Here is a 7,514-nt window from a genome sequence, read left to right as displayed (position 1 = left end):
TAACTATTCGTTGCTACTTTTAAAATATGTTTTGGTCTTTAGAGGCTGCTTTTTACGTGCTGATGCAATTAATGTTATACATTTAGTTATAAGTTCGATCAGTGATGCAATCACCACCAACCAACTCTTTTGGATAACGTGTTGAATACTTGCACAGCTGGCTGCCTTTTCTTATTACCATTTTTACAATCAAATATAAATATCATTAATTAAAATTAGTTTTAGGGATGACAAAAATTCCAAATAGGATACTTTACTTACTCGTATAGATATCATAGTATCTAAACTAAGAATATTCAATATTTAATTGTTAGTGATTTTTATTCAAATATTTAAAAAATAATTATCAAAATAAAGTTATTTATGAAAAAAACAATAATAATCAAACAATTATTTAGAGTTTAATTTTATGTTTTTTTATTTAGAATTATGAAATTTAAATTATTTATGAAAATAATATTTAAAAAAAAAAATTCTAATGAGACTTATATTAATCTATTGTTAAAAAAAACTATAGGTATTTACACTAATATTTTATTATACACAATTATTTAAATTTAAATTTAAGATAAAAAATTTATTTGAGTTTATAATTTAAAGATTTGTATAAAATTAATATATATATATATATATATATATATATATATATATATATTATCCATATTGTTATTCCTAATTAGTTTATGTATAAATTAACTAGTAAAACATCCCTCTTATTACTTTGTCTAGAATAATGTTTATTTTAAACTTACCCAAACTAATTTTAAGTTATAAATAAAATTATTCCATTCTTTTTTTTTTTCTCATAAAATGTTAATACAAATAAAAAGTTTATCCAGCCAAATTTTTTTATCAATAATTGAGCTAATGTTACATATCGACGTGGTCTCCTCCAAGGAAATTTACGCCTTGATTGGTTCATGCAAGTTATAACTATAACATATTAATTTGCATTTGATATTTAATGGATATTGATATAAGAGTGACCTATATAATTTCTAATTGAGTGCTTTATTTTATTATTATTAGGTATAGGGTACAACTGAAATTCATGTGACCCAAAATCATATTTTGAAAGCAGCACAATCTGAAAAACATAAAATATACACAGAAGAACTAAAATTTGTCAAAAATTAACTTTGATCATGTATCTAATCATTAACAAATAATCTATAATAATAATAATAGTTACAATTCATTCAAAGAATGAGACACCATCCTTATTACAAGCGTGAGAGAGAAGAGTTAATANGAAAATAAGACATGACAACTGGTGCTCCCTTTGATTTTGGTTTTTTCTTTTGGTTCTCTGAAGAAGGTGCTTTTGATTGACACCCATGTTCAACATCAGAGACTTTCATGGATGATGATGAAGAAAGACTTTCATGGATGATGATGAAGAAGAGGGAACACAGCAATTGAAGAAGGATGAGAAAAAAAGGCATTGTTGTAGTTTCTATTTGCCTGTGTATGCAGCAAAGTTGGTTTCAGATTGAATTGAAAGTGAGACATTTAGCTGCTCTATTTATAGCAGCTTATGATAAAAAATAATCCTTTTATATTGCTGTGTGGGTTCCTCTATACGTAAGGTGCAAGGATTTTGTATCAACACTTTCCATTTGCATTATGCAGAGTCTGCCAGCTATTTTCACATAAACTTCCTATAGTCAAAAAAATGCTAGTGGGAAGAAGAAGTCAAATTTTTATAATTTTTTATTCATAGAAATCTCTTAAAATTATGTTCAATGATTGTTTCAAAGAGCTCACAAAAACAAGGCAGACCTAATCTAAGAGGAAAATTACAAATATTCATGGCAGAAAGCTTCAACCTTTTATTAACCCATTTGACATTACATTACATCCATAGTAATCTTAAAAAATCTATTAAAAGGAGTAAGTAGAAAACCTTCCATAACTAGCATAATAGAATTATCATCAGTCAAATTCTATTCCAATCATGTGATAGTATAATGTGACGACAGAAAAAAATAAATACAAATTAATGTTATTGTTAGTATTTTGAGATTATGAAAAGAATAGTTAGGATAGATGTTAGCTTACATCAAATGCTAAAGTATCTTGGTATTTATAGGCATGTAGATTATTCTAGAATATGCGAGCCACAACTTATGTGAAATGTTCTAAATTTTTATCTATGTAAATTGTTCTTGATTTTTTTCTTCTTATCTTAAGTTTTTCTAAAATATTCTATAACTTTTATTACATTTTAATACTTATCTTAGGACTTTTTATATTTTTCTATAATTTGCATTACACTTTAATATTCCTCTTTAATACAAATTCAGTAACTTCAAGAATAGTGTGTAGTAGTTCAAATCTTGATGGTGAAAATGCTTTTGTAAAAATATTTATAATTTGGGAATTGAATCTATTTACTTGTCTCTTCATCTCAAATGAAGTGATATTTAATGGCTATGTGTTTTGTTATTTGATGATGGATTTAATGTTTTGCTATTATTACTTTCAATTTATTATCGCAATGGATAATAGTTCCATCTTATGGTTCACCAATTTCTTCAAGTATTTTACATAATCATGTTGTTTGACTCGTGATTTCAGCAATTATACTTTGAGGTCATCAATTGTAACTTCACAACGAAAAATATATAATCTTGTACACAACATATCATAATAATTTCTTTTTTTATATATAAAAAAAATACTATTTTTTATAATTAATTTTTTTTTTTGTAATATAATGAAATTTGAACTCAACAACATACGAAGCAAAAAGTAAAATTGAAATGAATGATATTTATATAATGTATTATGTAGCATGTTAGTCAATTTACTTGGGGAAGAAGGAGAACATGACAACATATTTAGTGGTTGCTTTTGATTTCGCCCTCTCCGAATAATATATTGTTGGGGTCACTTCTACTTTGTTTTTGGCTTTATTCAATCGGGGCAGCACGAGGAATAAGTTGAGAAAGTTTTTCTAACATCTTTGTCTTGATAATGATAACTGATGCTACCAAGAAACTTTGCAAAAACGTGGGCAAGTGAAAATGTGTCTTTTTAAAACATTTTCTATTCTTAAAACTCACCATATAACAAATCAAAGTCTTAGCTCAACCAATTCTCCAAGTTAGTTGAAGAAACTTATTCAAAAGTATATTACAATTTGGTTTCAGAGAGACTGAATTCTAAAATATTCTTTTAATTCTTTTCAAACCTTCTAAATAAACTGAAATTATAAAAAAATAAAAAATAATAAAAAATAATTAATATTTCTATAGTGACATTATTTAGAAATTATTTTGTAATAAATTATGTGAATTGTTTAATGTAGTTAAAATTGAGGTTTTGTTAAAAATATTAAGTTATTTGATAGTAAAAATTGAAAATTTAAGACACGATTTGAATTAATTATTTAATTTAATATTGTAAATATTTTTTTTTATGTAACATCCATTTTAATAGTATAAAATTATTAAAATAAAACGTTACAAAGATGATAATAAAACAATAAGGTAAAACAAACCTACTACATAAAAAAATAAAAAATCTACTGTTGTAAAACCACCAAATTACACATTTGTTTCACTCTCACCCTCGTTAGACTAACTGAAAATACATCTTTATCTGCTCTCACCATTAAAGTGATCATCGCAACAAAAAGATGACAAATAAACAGACAAAAAAAGTAAAGTAAACTAATATCTATATATATATATATATGAATAAAGTATGAATATTCACACACCACATATATGAATCAACAATCCTAAGCATACAGTTCTAGACTGATTATTTGGTATGTGTTATTGTTGAGTTATGAGGGGTTCTGCACTTGTGTTGTAAAACAGTTAACCCACTCAAAGTTACCACAAAAGGTTAGTCCATTAAAATACCCTTTGTCAAATGGTAAGGCCCCAGACTAGGACTCCTGCTACTTTTACCAAATGGTTTGCTTCTCTACTTGAACACAAATGACCATTAGAGTATCAAGATAACCCCCAATAATGAGCTCTTACAATAATACATACACTATTGAGCACCACTATGGAATCCCTCTAATGATCAAGACATCCTCATCCTTATCATAATATCATACAACTCAATAGATAATACCAAACAAGCATCAAAGTACAAATATAGCTCATACCCAATCAAAAACAAAAGAAAAGAAAACATAAACTCATAATGCACATAGGGTGCTCAACGTCAGTACTATGGTGCTCAACACAACCTTACTCACCCATCGAAAGTAAAAACGGAGAGTTTTGCAGGCTCAGGGAGAATGCTCGACAGTTGTTGTAACTCACTATTTTCGTAACCTATTTACTCTCCCAGCAACTCCCTAGCTCACCCAGCTAGTCTGCGAAATTTTGTAGCACAACTTTTTTGCAGAAACCCATTCTACCTAAAATTTTCTGACTCCTACGCCTTCATGTGCATCTACAACTTTCTTTTACCACTTCCAAACCTGAAATTGAACTCAAACAAGTGTCTATGGCTCAACTTAAACTTTAGCAGTATCATTTTTAAAAGAATTTATACTTCCCTCAAACAAAAACATGATTCAACTCCACTTATTCCTTATCAAAATTTGGTAAACTTAACCTCTACACAAGTCCTAAATTGTTTAAAAATCGACCTTGAACTTCAGGTTTCCCCATCCAGACACTATCTCAAAATCTCACTTGTCAAAACCCCCTATTTAACACAAAACAACTTATAATTCTACCCAATTGCTACTTCTCCAAATCAACCTCGTATTTTTAGTCAATTAAGGCCCTAGACAAGTTTTAATTGATCAAAAGACAGCTCTCAAACATCAATTCTCACTCAAAAGTCACTCTTCTAGAAACTCACATACCAAAACTCCAATCTAGACTAAAAACAGCATAACATCATTCCCTTTTTTACTACTATTAATTCTATAACAGGTTTGTACCTCCTAGAACTCCTAAAACAACAACAATCAAAGTACAAGGTAGTATCAATTCATCAACATACATGACAGTCATTTTTCAATAATTTAATTTTGTGTGTCAAACAAGATTATTACCAATTATTCATCTTGGTTGATCACATATTAAATCGAACATCATTCTCACAACATGGTGATTATGTATTAATACTTCCTTCCTAACACAAAATAAAACAAAAATTTACTTCCTTTATCTTTCTAAACACCACAATATTCTAAAGAACTCCATTATGCTTTAACAGCTCAAGGAGCTCTATGTGTACTTACAGAGTACAAAAACATGACCAGGATATAGTATTGGGACCACTGTTTAACAGAAAGTCTTTTATAGAAGACTCAGACATTACATGCAAAATGATAGGAGCCCGCATGCAACAGAAGAAAGAAAGGACTAGAGAAAAGGGATCAAACTTAACTTACTCAGACGAAGAAAATATAGTCGGTCTGAAATGAAGAGTTCGCTGCCAGGAGTAGTCCTACGGTCTCAGTTCTTCAATTAGGTGAGCATAAGAAGAACTCCTAGAGAGAAGTCAAAGAACTCAAAAAGTGATTTTTAGAGATATAATATATTTTAAAATAATGAAACTCGTTTATAACGAAACTACTTATAATAAACCTATTTAATATTAAAATAATCGAGTACCACACTTATTAAACCACTCTCATTTCTAAAACACTTTACATATTATCTTTTTGGTATTAAAATAATTCAAATTGAAATTCAAAATATTATTAAAAACAATATTTATAATCATTAAGAAGTGAATTTGAATCTAATTTACCTTCACAAATAAGATTTTAATATAGTATAGTTTTATTTTATTTTTACTGAACGCGGAATCTTGAACATACACTTCTCATGTATGTTGCGTGAAACTAAAAGTTATAAATGCTATGACAATTACTCCATTTTGAATAATAAGATAAAGAGAAAAAAAAAGGAAAAATTCTGAAAATGTACTTTCTTTCACTCACTACTCACTAGAAGATATATTAAGAATATTTTTTATCACAATAATCCGTTATCTATGATAATACTGAAAAAAAATATAAATTTAAATTATAAGAAAATAAATCAATAATGTCTACAAACAAGACAAATAAATTTATAAATTAATTAGTAATAAAAATATATTAATTAATTAATTAATATTGGTTATTTTAATAGTTGATAGAAAGGTAACAATAACCCAAAAATAAGAGTCAAAATCTAGTTATTCTAGTTAAGAGTTGAGTAAATATTCCACGCAATGCAATATGCTAGTTGATAAATTATTATTTTTCAAAACTTAATACACTCGAACAAATTTCTTTATTTTAACACTACCAAAATTTAAAAAGCATACAAGAATATAATGTAGTTAAATGTTCATCACAAAATAATAATACTTTTAGCAACGAATTTAATAATATACAAGTAATGAAATAAAGTGTGGAAAAGAAGTGTGTATTAATAAATAAAAAAATATAGTGTGAAACTATATTTTACAAATAAGAGATGAAACTCGAACTCGATCACCTAATCAGCCTGACAGATGAATTAATATATAAAGTGAATGTTGAAACTCTGAGTATGTGTTTGATTTTAGGTTAACTGATGTTCAAAAAGACCTTGAACGTCTTAACGTAAAACCAAACTCTTCCTTAGTCTTCAGAAACGAGAAAACATAGCTCATATTCTACAAGCGTGAGGGATAATGGTTGACAGGGAAATACGACACAACAATAGGAGCACCCTTTGACTTTGGTTTGCTCTTTGGTTTCTCCGAAGAAGGAAGATTCATTTGAGATGATAATGATGATGATGAAGAAGAAGATCTTTCAGCATAATCAAAAACTTGACCAGATGAAGATGGAATGAAGCAACTGAAGAAGGATGACATGTTGATGAAGTTTGAGTTTTAGCGTGGAAATATGAAAAGAAGGTTTATGTTGTGAGTGATGAAGAAGATGAAGTAAGAATTACCTATTTATAGAATAATACGATAAAGACAAAGGAAGATGCATTTGCTTGGGGAGCAAGGACATCATTTGACCATTCCTATTCGTTGCTACTTTTAAAATATGTTTTGGTCTTTAGAGGCTGCTTTTTACGCGCTGCTGCAATTAATGTTATACAATCAGTTATAAGTTCGATCAGTGATGCAATCACCACCAACCAACTCTTTGGGATAACGTGTTGAATACTTGCACAGCTGGCTGCCTTTTCTTATTACCATTTTTACAATCAAATATAAATATCATTAATTAAAATTAGTTCCAGGGATGACAAAAATTCCCAATAGATAATAAGATCTTTTACTTACTCCTATAGACATAGTATCTAAACTAAGAATATTCAATATTTAATTGTTAGTGATTTTTATTCAAATATTTAAAAAACAATTATCAAAATAAAGTTATTTATAAAAAAATAATAATTAAAGAATTATTTAGAGTTTAAGTTTGTGTTTTTTATTTAGACTGATGAAATTTAAATTATTTATGAAAATAATATTTTAAAAGATATATATATATATATATATATATATATATATATATATATATATATATATAT

The sequence above is a fragment of the Vigna radiata genome, chromosome 5, assembly GCF_000741045.1.
Source record: "Vigna radiata var. radiata cultivar VC1973A chromosome 5, Vradiata_ver6, whole genome shotgun sequence".
In the NCBI taxonomy this organism is placed as follows: domain Eukaryota; kingdom Viridiplantae; phylum Streptophyta; class Magnoliopsida; order Fabales; family Fabaceae; genus Vigna; species Vigna radiata.
Note: the sequence above shows the minus strand (reverse complement) of the source record.